The 14,790-nt window shown below is 43.1% G+C and overlaps 1 protein-coding gene and 1 pseudogene across 1 annotated transcript in view; one reads left to right on the forward strand and one right to left on the reverse strand.

The window, feature by feature from the left end:
• Positions 1-14,790, reverse strand: part of LOC141224344 (uncharacterized) — an 859,055-nt gene that overhangs the window by 274,332 nt on the left and 569,933 nt on the right. The window lies entirely within an intron of this gene.
• The window catches only part of LOC141224340 (uncharacterized), a 76,695-nt pseudogene that overhangs the window by 54,979 nt on the left and 6,926 nt on the right, over positions 1-14,790 (forward strand).

Here is a 14,790-nt window from a genome sequence, read left to right on the forward strand (position 1 = left end):
ATGGATTCATGAGGAATCGCTCCTGCCAAACAAACCTGATTGACTTCTACGAGGAGGTTAGCTCTCGAGTAGATCAGGGGGAACCAGTGGATGTCGTGTATCTCGACTTCTCAAAAGCGTTCGATAGCGTGCCACATAATGGGTTGGTATACAAAATGAGAATGATGGGGCTGGGGGAAAATGTCTGCAAGTGGGTAGCTAACTGGCTAAAGGATAGAAGGCAGAGGGTGGTTATAAATGGAATATACTCAGATTGGGTAAGCGTCACTAGTGGGGTACCACAGGGGTCTGTACTAGGCCCAATGCTATTTAATATCTTTATTAACGACATAGTCAACGGGATAAATAGTAAAATATCAATATTTGCAGATGACACAAAGTTATGTAAAACAATTAATACAAAAGAGGATAGTGAAGACCTACAGAGGGATTTGGATAAGCTGGGTAGGTGGAGCATTAAATGGTAAATGAGGTTTAACGAGGAGAAATGTAAGGTCATACATATGGGAAGGAAAAATGGAAGTCACCAGTACTCACTGAATGGGAAACCATTGGGGAATTCAGAGATGGAGAAGGACTTGGGCATCTTGATTGATAGCAAACTAAATTGGAGTGCCCAAAGTCAGGCCGCTGCTGTAAGGGCAAACAGGGTAATGGGATGTATCAGAAGAGGTATAGCTGCAAAGGATGAGAACATTGTTCTTCCACTGTACAAAGCACTGGTCAGACCACACTTGGAATACTGTGCTCAGTTATGGGCCCCAATATATAGAAAGGATATAAATGAGCTTGAAAAGGTACAAAGGAGGGCAACAAAATTAATAAGGGGAATGGAGGGACTGCAATACCCAGAGAGGTTGGCAAAACTAGGACTATTCAGCCTGGAAAAGAGAAGGTTGAGGGGGGACATAATAAATGTATACAAATATGTTAGGTGACAGTATAGAGACCTTGCCCGGGATTTGTTCAAAAGGAGGGATATTACGGTAACAAGAGGGCATTCACTAAGACTGGAAGAGAAAAGGTTTCAGCACCAGCATAGGAAGGGGTTCTTTACGGTAAGAGCAGTGAGAATATGGAATTCACTGAGTGAGGAGACGGTAATGTCGGATTCACTAAACCAGTTCAAGCGGGGACTGGATGCTTTTCTAGATACCAGGCAGATTTCTGCATATACTTAAAAATAGAATAAAATAGTAGGTTGATACAGGGATTTATTCTGACTGCTGGTTTCAGAGTCGGGAGGGAATTTTTCCTCAGGTGAAGATTGGCTAAATCATTTGGGGTTTTTGCCCTCCTCTGGATCAACTTTAGCAATTACAGAACTAACAGGTCGAACTTGATGGACGCAAGTCTTTATTCGGCTTTACTAACTATGTAACTATGTAACATACATACATATATACACATACATACACATACATATACACATACATATACACATACATACATACACACATATATATACATACACACACACACACATATATATATATATATATATACATACACACACACACACACACACACACACACATATACATACATACATACATATACACACACATACATACATATATATATATACACACACACACACATACATACATAAATACACATACATACATACATACATATATACACACACACACACACACACACACACACACACACACACACACACACACACACACACACACACACACACATACATACATACATACATACATACATACATACATACATACATACATATATACACACACAGACTCACCATCTCCCGGCTCGGCTCCAGTCCTCAGGCTCTCCGGTGGTAAGTAGCAGTGCAGGCCGGGGCGCACTGCATGACGTCACAGCTAGGAGACACGGCCGCGCACAGGGCCGTGTCTACTAGCAGTGACGCGGCCGGGCCAGCACAGGGAAGTTAACTGCTGCAGTGCTGGCCCGGCCGATCAAGAAATAGCGGCCGTGCGCCGCTGCTGGGGGAGCGGTCCGGGCCCCCCCTCCCGCCACTGATGCCGGTATGTGCCGCGGCGGCGGCCCGCACATATAATGAGGGCAATCCGGACATAGACACCCCGCCCGGAGCCACGGGCCCTCTGGAGGCTCGGGGCCCCGGGCAGTCGCCCGGATTGCCCTCATTATAATCCGCCTATGGGTGCTCATATCTAACCTCAGGCCATCCCCTCAACACTCTTCTCCACTTTCCGGCTGTCTCCTCAGCGCTCCTCTCTTCCCTCAGACCATCTCCTCAGCATTCCTCTCTTCCCTCAGACCTTCTCCTCAGCGTTCCTCTCTGCTCTCAGGCCATCTCATCATTATTCCTGTCTGTCCTCAGGCTAAGGCTCATTACAACATTGAACATCACAATGTGCCCTGAACCAACAGCAGAAAGTATAGAAGAGGTTTCCCCTATCAGTGTTCTGTACACAATCTACGAGCCTGTGTAACAAATACTATAATCCGCATTACTCACCTTCCCCTGCTCCAGTGCCGGCTCTCTGCTGCTGCTCGGGTCTTCTTTATAGGCTGCAGTTGTGATGTCATGTCTTTAGCGTGTGTGATAACTGCAGCCAGTCAGCGGTCTAATGCGCTACAGGTGTGATGTCACCAGGGCTGAAAATTTAGTATCTAACAATTTTTCCGTGTCGCCATTTTCTGAGACCCGTAACTATTTTCATTCTTCCATCGATGGACCGGAATCAATGATTATTTCTTGTTTTCTTCTTTTTGTTGATACAATTTTGGAGGAAATATGACATTTTAATAGCTTTTTATTACATTTTTATGTGGAATTGTGGTGGCCAAAAACATTATTCCTAGTTTTTCGATTTGTACCATATGCAAAAAAATATTTCAAAATGTTATTAATTCAGGAAGTTATGTACATGGCAATACCGAATATTTTTTTAATGTACTGGGCAGCACGGTGACTCAGTGGTTAGCACTGCAGCCTTGCAGCGCTGGGGTCCTGGGTTCAAATCCCACCAAGTACAACATTTGCAAGGAGTTTGTATGTTCTCTCCGTGTTTGCATGGGTTTCCTCCGGGTTCTACAGTTTCCTCCCACACTCCAAAGACAAACTGATAGGGAATTGAGATTGTGAGCCCTGATGGGGACAGCAATAATTATGTATGTAAAGAGCTGCGGAATATGTTAGCGCTATATAAAAGTAAAGATTCTTATTATTATTATGTATTACATTTTGCTGTTTACTTTGGGGGGGGGGGAAGCGGAATCATATAAACATTTATTGTTTGTGTTTTTTTATATTTTGTCTTATACGGTACAGACCAAAAGTTTGGACACACCTTCTCATTTAAAGATTTTTCTGTATTTTCATGACTATGAAAATTGTACATTCACACTGAAGGCATCAAAACTATGAATTAACACATGTGGAATTATATACTTAACAAAAAAGTGTGAAACAACTGAAAATATGTCTTATAATCTAGGTTCTTCAAAGTAGCCACCTTTTGCTTTGATGACTGCTTTGCACACTCTTGGCATTCTCTTGATGAGCTTCAAGAGGTAGTCACCGGAAATGGTCTTCCAACAATCTTGAAGGAGTTCCCAGAGATGCTTAGCACTTGTTGGCCCTTTTGCCTTCACTCTGCGGTCCAGCTCACCCCAAACCATCTTGATTGGGTTCAGGTCTGGTGACTGTGGAGGCCAGGTCATCTGGCGTAGCACCCCATCACTCTCCTGCTTGGTCAAATAGCCCTTACACAGCCTGGAGGTGTGTTTGAGGTCATTGTCCTGTTGAAAAATAAATGATGGTCCAGCTAAACGCAAACCGGATGGAATAGCGTGCCGCTGCAAGATGCTGTGGTAGCCATGCTGGTTCAGTATGCCTTCAATTTTGAATAAATCCCCAACAGTGTCACCAGCAAAGCACCCCCACACCATCACACTTCTTCCTCCATGCTCCACTGTGGGAACCAGGCATGTACAGTCCATCTGTTCACCTCTTCTGCGTCGCACAAAGACACGGTGGTTGGAACCAAAGATCTCAAATTTGGACTCATCACCGTGTCTTTGTGCGAAGCAGAAAATGTGAACGGATGGACTCTACATGCCTGGTTCCCACCGTGAAGCATGAATGAGGAGGTGTGATAGTGTGGGGGTGCTTTGCTGGTGACACTGTTGGGGATTTATTCAAAATTGAAGGCATACTGAACCAGCATGTCTACCACAGCATCTTGCTGCAGCATGCTATTCCATCCGGTTTGCGTTTAGTTGGACCATCATTTATTTTTCAACAGGACAATGACCCCAAACACACCTCCAGGCTGTGTAAGGGCTATTTGACCAAGAAGGAGAGTGATGGGGTGCTACGCCAGATGACCTGGCCTCCACAGTCACCAGACCTAAACCCAATCGAGATGGTTTGGGGTGAGCTGGACCGCAGAGTGAAAGCAAAAGGGCCAACAAGTGCTAAGCATCTCTGGGAACTCCTTCAAGATTGTTGGAAGACCATTTCCGGTGACTACCTCTTGAAGCTCATCAAGAGAATGCCAAGAGTGTGCAAAGCAGTCATCAAAGCAAAAGGCGGCTACTTTGAAGAACCTAGAATATAAGACATATTTTCAGTTGTTTCACACTTTTTTGTTAAGTATATAATTCCACATGTGTTAATTCATAGTTTTGATGCCTTCAGTGTGAATGTACAATTTTCATAGTCATGAAAATACAGAAAAATCTTTAAATGAGAAGGTGTGTCCAAACTTTTGGTCTGTACTGCATATATATATATATGTGTGTGTGTGTGTGTGTGTGTGTGTGTGTGTGTGTGTGTGTGTGTATGTATATATATATATATGGGCAGAGGAAGTGGGGGGGTAGGTAAGGTTGCAGCTGGACACGTTGTGGATGAGGGGAGGTATGTGTCCCCGAGGTACCAAGCTTCGGTGATGTAGGACCCGGAGAAGCAGGCTCCAGCACACATAGTGCTGAGAGGGAGTTAATGGGCCCGGATTAAAGGGCTGGGTTTTATGAGCAGCTGAAAGAGCTGGGGGGGGATCAGCTGCTCACTTACCTCCAGTCCAGGTCTTGGAAGGCCTGATTTAAGACAGCTGCGCCTCTCTCAGTGTGCTGTTTGCTGTGCAAGGTGAGCAGACCTTGCATGTGCTGCTCAGAGTCTGCTGGAGGCAGAGAAAAGCATCTGCATTTAAACGGCTGAGGCCGTGCTCTATATGGAACTGCTATTTGATGTTTTGTTCTGTTATACCTTTTCGGAACCTGAAAGAGGCTGTGATATTTTTGTCTCCTGCCTGGTTTATGGACATTTAATAAACCACCAGTTTGTTTGAACCTACGGACTGCATCCCTGTGTGAACCAGCGCCTACCGTAGAGCTGACCCCTCACAATAAATATATATATATATATATATATTTTTTTTTTTTTCCATTACTCTCCTTAGGTGTCCTGCCTATTTTTCCCCACTTCCACATAGTGCTATAACCATCTATAGTGTCCTATAAAGTATTAGCCCCCCCCCCCTCATTACCATATATGACTCGCCCCCTGGGCCGTGGGGCACTCGGATCCGGGCAATAGGGAAACGGTGGGAGTAGTAGTGGCAACCCGGTTCCGTGGCTCAGGGTGGTCAGGCCAGTGGTAGTCCGTTATGTGCTGATGTTTATGTCTGACTACGCCACCCGTGGATTGCGGTTATTAGGAACCGCCGCTGCATGCAGACCGCTGGGGCTGATGAGGTGTGCAGCTAGGGTAGTGTGACTCCCCACGGGAAGAGTGCGGCCCCAGGGCAGTATAGTGGATGGTGGGAGTGATGGTAGTGAGAGTCCCAGTGCTGGTAGCGCTGGAGGAGCAAGGAGCACACAGACAACAGGTTGCAGTCCAGGGTCTTTACTAGAACAGGTAAACTGACCCACAAACAGTCCCGGCTAGGAGGGGACCTGGATGTCTGAGAGCAACGGGGAAATTGGCCCTGGTCAGGGTGAGGGTGTAGGCCTACCGTGCTTTCTGCGCTCCTTCTGGCTATCTCCTCCTTATAGAGTAACAGCCCACGTTTCTGAGCTTTCCGTGTATTCTCGCCTGTATGGCCTGCGACGTGGGTTCCTTTCTGCTCCCAGCCTTGTACGGCTTTACTGGTCCCTTCGGTTGTGGCAGGGCCTCCAGGCTTCTTAGGCCAAGGAATATACAGTCCCTTGCGGACTGGTTCTCTGCTGGGGGATGTGGAATCCTTCCAGCCTCAGACACCAAAGTCTGGTAAACTAAGTCCGTTTCTGCCAAGACAGGCTCTCTTCGCCTCTTGTCTCTGGCTTGTGGCTCTCCTCCTGCCACACTTCCTCTTAGGTGCAATCAACTTTCTGTCCCTGCTCCACTCTGGGACACGTCTCAGTGCTGAGACAGGCCATCCAGTTCTCTCTAACCCTGCCCCCAGTACCAGCTTTTATAGGGGCAGCCAGCTCCCCCTACTGGCCTGAGACAGGAGGCATTGCATACTAATGTTCGCCTGACTAGAGAACCTCCCCCTTGCTCTCAGACACAGCTTTAATACATTTTGTGGCATCCAGGCCAGGGTGACACATATACAGTAATGTTCCTCATCTTTGTTACCCCCATAGTTTTAGTGCCCCACACCACTAATAGGGTTCTTCTCCTCTTTTGCTGTATTCTACAGGATATGGTTGTAATCATTTATTTTTTGTAACACCTGAGCATACACTGCACCCTGCTAGGTGCAACCATGCCAGTGTTTCTTTTTGTATTACCATAAAAAAAACAGTGCACCCCTAATACACATTGAAAGAACTGAGAGATTTAAACTTGCTTATAACATATCATAATCACAATGGAGACAAGCTTCAGATTATTACCCAACTATTTTCACTTTTTGGCTTTGTCAGGGGTGAGATGTGGAATCCACGGTCTATGGATTGAAGGATGATTCCTGAACATTGCACCCATAGCTTGTAGCAGGTGAGAATAAAAAATAGGTTTCTTGATCACTTTGAAGCATACACTGTGTGCGCAATTATTAGGCTAGTGAATATTCTGACCATATCATCATTTTTATGTAGATTTTCCAAATACAAGCTGTATAAACTTAAATGTTTAGTGGATGAAGTAGATCAGCTGATGTGTATTTTGTAATGAGGGGTGTGTGGCCTATGGATATTGAAACCCTTTATCAGGGGGGTACAATTATTAGGCAGCTTGTTTTTCTCTGGCAAAATGGGCCAAAAACAGTTTTTACTGACTATAAAAACTCAAAAATGGTTAAGTCTTACAGAGGGATGCAGCACTCCTTAAATTGTTCAGATATTGGGTGTGATCACAGAACCTTCAAAAGTGTATATGATCACAAAAGAAAAAAAAGAATAGCATTAACTGCAAAAGATTTCAGAAGACTCAAATGTGAAGCATCCAGGAAGATATTATCCTCTTGTGCTGTCCTATTCCAGAACTACAGCCTTCCTGGAGGCCAGAAGTACAAAGTGTTCCGTGCTCAGAGACAAGGCTGAGGCTGAATACCGACCACCACTGAACAAGATACAACAAAAGACTTGTCCAAGAAATATTTAAAGACAGATTTTTCAAAGGTTTTATGGACTGATGAGAGTGATTCTTGACGGACCAGATGGATGGGCCCGTGGCTGGATCAGTAATGGGCACAGACCTCGATTTCGACTCCGACGTTAGCGAGGTGGAGGTGGGGACTGCTATAGGCTGGTATTATTACACATGAGCTAGTTGGACCTTTTCAAATTGAAGATAGATGGAAAATCAACTCCCAAACCTTCTGCCAGTTTTTAGAAGACACTTTCTTTAACCCCTTTACAGCCCATGACATATTAATACGCGTCTGTGCCCTGGGCTTTAAGAGCCCGACCAGTATTAGTACGTCATCGCGATCCTGCGCGCACACAGGCTGTGCGGGCGCGATCGCCGCCGGTTGTCAGCTGATTGTCACAAGTGGATTGAACATGTCAACAAGTGGATTGACTCACATCTGCAACCTCTGGTTGAATGTCTGCCCTCCTTCCTCAAGGATACTGGGGACCTTTTGAGGAAGGTAGGTGGTCTCTATGTTGAGGAGGATGCCATTCTGGTGACTGCAGATGTTGAGTCACTATACACAAATATAAGGCACTCTGATGGTCTCTCCGCAGTCAAATTCTTTCTTGATACGTCATCATTACCTATACCTCTGAGGAGCCTGATTCTTGAGCTGTTGGAGTTCACCTTGAACCATATTTTTTTCATTTTCAAGGGGTCCTATTTTCTGCAGCTCCAAGGGACAGCCATGGGCGCGGCCTTTGTGTCCGCTTATGCTAATCTGTTCCTGGGGCTGTGGGAAAGGGACCTCTGCCTGTCAGATTGTGTCCTTTTTTGGACGCACTACATCGATGACGTCCTTATAATCTGGCAGGGCTCACCCACTTCTCTTGAAAATTTTATGAATGAATTAAATTGTAATAACTATAATATCCACTTAACATATCAATTTGATCCCTATCGAGTGGAGTTTTTGGATGTCTCCCTGAGAAGGGATACATCTAATTGCCTACAAACCTCTGTGTTCCGTAAACCAACGTCAACAAACATGCTTTTGCATGCTAAATCTTCTCATCCTCGGCACATGATCCAGGCGGTACCTGTGGGGCAGTTCCTCCATATTCGGAGGATCTGCTCCACGGACACGGAATTTGAGAGACAGGCTGTGGAATTAAAGGAGAGATTCTATGCGAGACGATATAGCCGGCGAATGATTAAGCAGGCATATAGAAGGGCAAAGTCCTCCTCAAGACATGATTTGGTCTATGGGAGCCAGGCTAATAGAAATAAGAAGGAACAAGTACGTTTTGTTACCAACTTTAATTGCCAATTTCCTCGTTTGAGGAATATTTTGGCCCGTTCTTGGCACATCCTTAAAGCTGACTCAATAATATCACGCTTTATCTCGGATAGACCGTCTATTTCTATTAGACTTTCGAGGAACCTTCGAGATCATTTGGTACATTCACACTATGAGAATGCGGCAGGTATTACCACTTTTTTGGATGGACAACCCAGGAGGAGTGGGTGTGTACCGTGTCGTCGATGTGTAGCATGCCCTAACGTGGAACGGAGTGATACATTTTCTAAAGTAGATGGATCTAAGGTATATAGGATTAATAAATTCATCACGTGTACTACCAAATATGTGATCTATTTTGCGACATGCCCATGTGGTTTTATCTATGTGGGCATGACCACCCGCCAATTTAAGGTAAGGGTCCGGGAACATGTGTTGGCCATTTTTGCCGCAGTCGACCACATGGACACATCCACCGTGAAGACAATTCCACGCCATTTTAAGACCTACCACAATTGTGATGCCTCCCTATTTAAGGTAAGAGGTATAGACTGCATTATACCAGGTATACGGGGTGGAAAACTGGGTCTTAGATTGGCCCAGATGGTGTCCAGATGGATCTGGACTCTGAATACCTTATATCCAAACGGATTGAATGAAAGCATCAGTTATTCCCCCTTTCTCTGACCGGTCATCGGATAACCGGGTGTCTATGCGCGAGTGCGTCTATAAGGCATTCGCTCATGGTTACCCAGGAATATAATTATGGGATTCAGTGGATTACACTTTAGTTTTAGATGTTTTGTGTATGTTTTTATCATGTGATTTACTTTTGTTTTTTATAAAATTTTTATAGATTCATGTTGTGCTTTTGGGGTATTCTTCTCCCCTTTGTCACTGTGGACACTTTCTTATGGATATGTGAGAGGATTTCTTCTTGGATGACCAAAGACCAAATACCACTGCGAATTTTGAAAAGGAATAATCGGATATGGACATCTCTTGCTTTTTCATTGAATTTTATACCCGATTGTATGGAGGATTGCCCTGCATGATATGCTATGTTGGGGGTATAATGATATGTGACTAATTAACAATAGTTTGGGGTCAAATAAGCTGTGCGGGTATTAATTAATAATCTTGGGACCTCCTCTTGGATGTTTCCCGTTTTACACCATTGTTTATTTATTTTTTACCCTTTGAATATGATCAATTGTTCTATGCCAGGATCCCTATGACATTGTTTCCCTCATTAACATACCTTATGATGTCCGCCTCACACTTTTCTTCCCTTCTCCTCGTTTTCCTTTCTCTCCTTCCTTTCCACCCCTCCTTCCTTCCCCCCCCCCTTTTTTTCTTTTCCTCTCTTTTCTTTTTCCATGTCCACGTTCACTATGGGTGTTTTTATTCACCTCTCACAGTCATGCCTTGAAGTTTATATGCACAATATAGAAGGTAACATTGTAGCCAAGTACGCATGCGCGTCGCGGTGCCTTGGGTGCCCGCCGGCTCTCTGTATCTATAATGACGCTTGGCAATGCATTGCTTGCCGGGGGTCATGTGACGCGGAGGCTGGCCGGCGTCTTGGTCTCCGTGGTGACGCATGCGTCACATCCGGCTCCACGCGAGTGCCGTACAGCGTTGCCTGTCTCCAAGGTGATGGCAGCACTATTTCCGGCATGGAGCGCCGGCTGGCGCCTATATAAACCTGTCGCTCCATTTATCTTCATGCCCCCTGAAGAAGGGAGTGTGAAACGCACGTCGGGGCATCTCACTGCACTTGTGTGCTCTCCCCACGGGTCCCCCTGTCTCAAGCTTCCTGGATAGAACTCCGTGACTTGAAATCCCTGGTATGTATTAGCAATCAATACTTATCTGTACTCACTAGCATTTACTACAGGGATTGCTCATTGAAGGGAGTTGATGAGTAATTCCCTCTCATTTTACTCTTTATATATTATAGAGGTGATTTACTTAACTACCATGCATATATATATTTATTGACTTTGATTATTAACCACTGTTGCTATGACAACAACAGTTTGGTGTATTCTTTTTAAGCCTGAGTCATATGATTGTAATAGTTGGTATATGTGGGGTCCTTTGGGGTAGTGACTGTGTTTGTGAGAAGCTTTTTTATGCTACCACTGTTCTCAAGTTCACTTTTTCCCCCTTTTTTCCCCCTTTTTTGTGCCTTATATTTATAATAATTAATTTTTTAATAATAAACTTTATATGAATTTCTAAAGATAAATCTTTGGTAGTCCCTCTTTCGTTGTTTTCTTTGGTCTTCTTATTAAAATTTAACGATGGGATTCAATTAGTCCTTCCATGGATATATATATCATTGATGAATATTATTTACGATAAACCCCATTTGGGGCATATGCACTATCGTGTCCTATGAATTGTTATGGTTATGTGCAGGGAGCGGTCCCGCACCGCTCCCAGCACATTAACCCCCGCAATGCTGCGATCGAAGTCGATCGCAACATTGCGGTGGCAAGGGGAGGTGATCGGTATACTCAACTCCTCTTCCGGCCTCCAGCGCTGTCTGATGGAGCTTCCCGGGTGTTGCCATGACGACCCGATGTCATCATAACATCCGGGTCACCAGGCAGCAGGAACATTGTTTGGTCTTGCGCAGTGCACGACCACACAATGTTCTCACTGTGCAGCGCTGACTGCCTGCATGGCACAGGGATGGTGCTCCATCCCTATGCTGAGGAGGCGATCAGAATAAAATAAGTGAAAGTCCCATAGTGGGACAAAGTAAAAAAGTGTAAAAACTCTCAGAAAGTGGAAAAAAAATTTTTAAAAATATTTAAAAAAAAAAATAATCCACCAAAAATAAAAATATAATGTACCCATCAATAAATATTATTATGAAAAAAAAGCAAACAAACAATAAAAGTACACATATTTGGTATCGCCGCGTCCGGAACGACGTGACCTATAAAACTGTCCCACTAGTTAACCCCTTCATTGAACACGGTAAAATAAATAAATAAAAAACAAAGCAAAAAACAATGCTTTATCATCATACCACCAAACAAAAAATGGAATAACATGCGATCAAAAAGACGAATATAAATAAAAATGGTACCGCTGAAAACGTCATCTTGTCCCGCAAAAAACAAGCTGCCATACGGCTCCATCATCCAAAAAATCTAAAAGTTATAGCTCTCAGAATAAAGCAATGCAAAATAATATTTTTTTCTATAAAATAGCTTTTATTGTGTAAAAGCGCCAAAACATAGAAAAACGATATAAATGTGGTACCGCTGTAAACGTACTGACCCGAAGAATAAAGCTACCTTATCAATTTTACCACACGCGGAACAGAATTTAAAAAAAACAAAAAAACAATTCATGAATTGTTGGTTTTTGTTTATTCTGCCTCCCAAAAATCGGAATAGAAAGCGATCAAAAAATGTCACGTGCCTGAAAATGGCACCAATAAAAACGTCAAGTCATCCCACAAAAAACAAGCCATCACATGACTCTGTCAGCCAAAATATGGAAAAATTATAGCTCTCAAAATATGGCGATGCAAAAACTAGATTTTACAAAAAATGCGTCTTTTAGTGTGTGACAGCTGTCAATCATAAAAACCCCATATGATTCTGGTATAACTGTATTCGCACCACCCGAAGAATAAAGTCATCTAATCACTTATACCACAAGAGGAACGGCGTAAAAAATAAACTCTCGGGTTAGGGTTGTGCTAGGTTTAGGGTTGTGCTCTTTCAAAAGTAAGAAAAAAAGATGGCGATATGGCGACTAGTGTTGAGTGCAAGTGCTCGCTACTTGAGTTTGCATTGGGTGCTCTGGTATGCATTGAGTATCGTGGGTATTTCAGTGACATGCTCGAGTCTCCGCCCCATATGCTTCGCGGCCAAAAAAACGTTGCGGAGATTGCCTGCCTTGCCTGTTTAGACACACAGGGGCTCTACAAATACGACATGGTTCCAATTTGTTAGCGGACACCATGTCACGTTTGGAGAGCCCCTGTGTGCCTAAACATTGGAGCTCCCCACAAATGACCCCATTTTGGAAACTAGACCCCGCAAGGCACCTATCTAGATGCATAGTGAGCACTTGGAACCCCCAGGTGCTTCACAAATTGATTCGTAAGAATGAAAAAGTGGGAAAAAAAACACTTTTTTATTTTTACGGATTAATTTGTGAAGCACCTGGGGGTTCAAAATGCTCACCACCCATCTAGATAAGTTCCCAGGGGGGGGTATAGTTTCCAAAATGGGGTCACTTATGGGGGGTTTCCACTGTTTAGGCACATCAGGGGCTCTCCAAACGCAACATGGCGTCCGCTAATTATTCAAGCAAATTTTACAATCGAAAATTCAAATGGCGGTCCTTCCCTTCCGAGCCCTGCCGTGCGCCCAAACAGTGGTTTTTCCCCACATATGGGGTAAGTGCGTGCCCAGGGGAAATTGCACAACAAATTTTGGGGTCCATTTTTTCCTGTTACCCCTGCGAAAATAAAAAAAATTTGGTCTAAAGTAACTTTTTTGTAAAAAAAAGTTAAATGTTCATTTTTTTCTTCCACATTCAAAAAATTCCTGTGAAGCACCTGAAGGGCTAATAAAGTTGTTGAATGTGGTTTTGAGTACCTTGAGGGGTGCAGTTTTAGAATGGTGTCACTTTTGGGTATTTTCTGTCATAAAGACCTCTCAAAGTGACTTCAAATGTGATGTGGTCCCTAGAAAAATGGTTTTGTACATTTTGTTGGAAAAATGAGAAATCGCTGGTCAACTTTTAACCCTTATAGCTCCATAACAAAAAAAATTTTGGTTCCAAAATTGTGCTGATGTAAAGTAGACATGTGGGAAATGTTATTTATTAACTATTTTGTGTGACATATCTCTCTGATTTAAGGGCATAAAAATTCAAATTTTGAAAATTGCAAAATTTTCGCCAAATTTCCATTTTTTTCACAAATAAACGCAAGTGATATCGAAGAAATTTTACCACAATCCTGAAGTTCAATATGTCACGAAAAAACAGTCTCAGAATCAGTGGGATCTGTTGAAGCGTTCCAGAGTAATTACCTCATAAAGTGACAGTGGTCAGAATTGTAAAAATTGGCCTGGTCATTAATGTGCAAACCACCTTGGGTTGTAAAGGGGTTAAGCAGAGGTACAGAAAAAATCTACATCTTTAAAAAAACAGGATTGTTCTGCGGGACAATGCTCAATCACAGCATTGAAGTCTTCATTGCTCAGTGCCCGGAAATATTTTAAAGATGAAAGACTAATGACATGACTTTTTCCTCACTGGACCTAGACCTTACTGAGAACTTTCGAGCTTTTCTTAAACTCGAGATTTATGGTGAAGGAGAACAGTCCCCTCTCTGATCAGTGTCTGGGACTATGGTTGGTGCTCCCCACAAAGATGAACGTCAACAGAGTAAGAAATGAATGGACTCCATGGATGAATGGCTTATCACTGGTGTTGAGAAGAATGGTGGCTATATTGGTCACTGATATATATTTATTAAATGTCAGAAATGTATTCTATAACAGATGAAAATAAATAATTAAGATGGAAAATTTTCATTTTTCATATAGTTGCATAATAATTCTGGACAGAGATATTCTGCTAAGACAACACCTCACGTTTACTTTGTTAAATATTCAGGTTTATTACCCTTTGGATTGACCGACAGCACTGGAGATGTGAAATAATAAAAGTAATCATCAAAAATACAAATTATCTAATAATTGTGCACACAGTGTAGAGAAGGTGGTGGAGTTAGAAGAACTTATCTTGGAGTGGTGAGATATAAACAAATAAACCATTAACATATTTTATTGGCTGTACAAAGACTGCTGTTTCTTTATATTGTTAAATTACCTGAATTATTTTATAACTTCCGTAATCCCAACTGATAGCACATAGGTATCTCTGTCTGACCTGAAGATGTATGAAGTGCTCTACC

This window comes from Phyllobates terribilis, unplaced genomic scaffold, assembly GCF_046119375.1.
Source record: "Phyllobates terribilis strain yellow unplaced genomic scaffold, ASM4611937v1 Scaffold_391__1_contigs__length_1789467, whole genome shotgun sequence".
Classification (NCBI taxonomy): Eukaryota; Metazoa; Chordata; class Amphibia; order Anura; family Dendrobatidae; genus Phyllobates; species Phyllobates terribilis.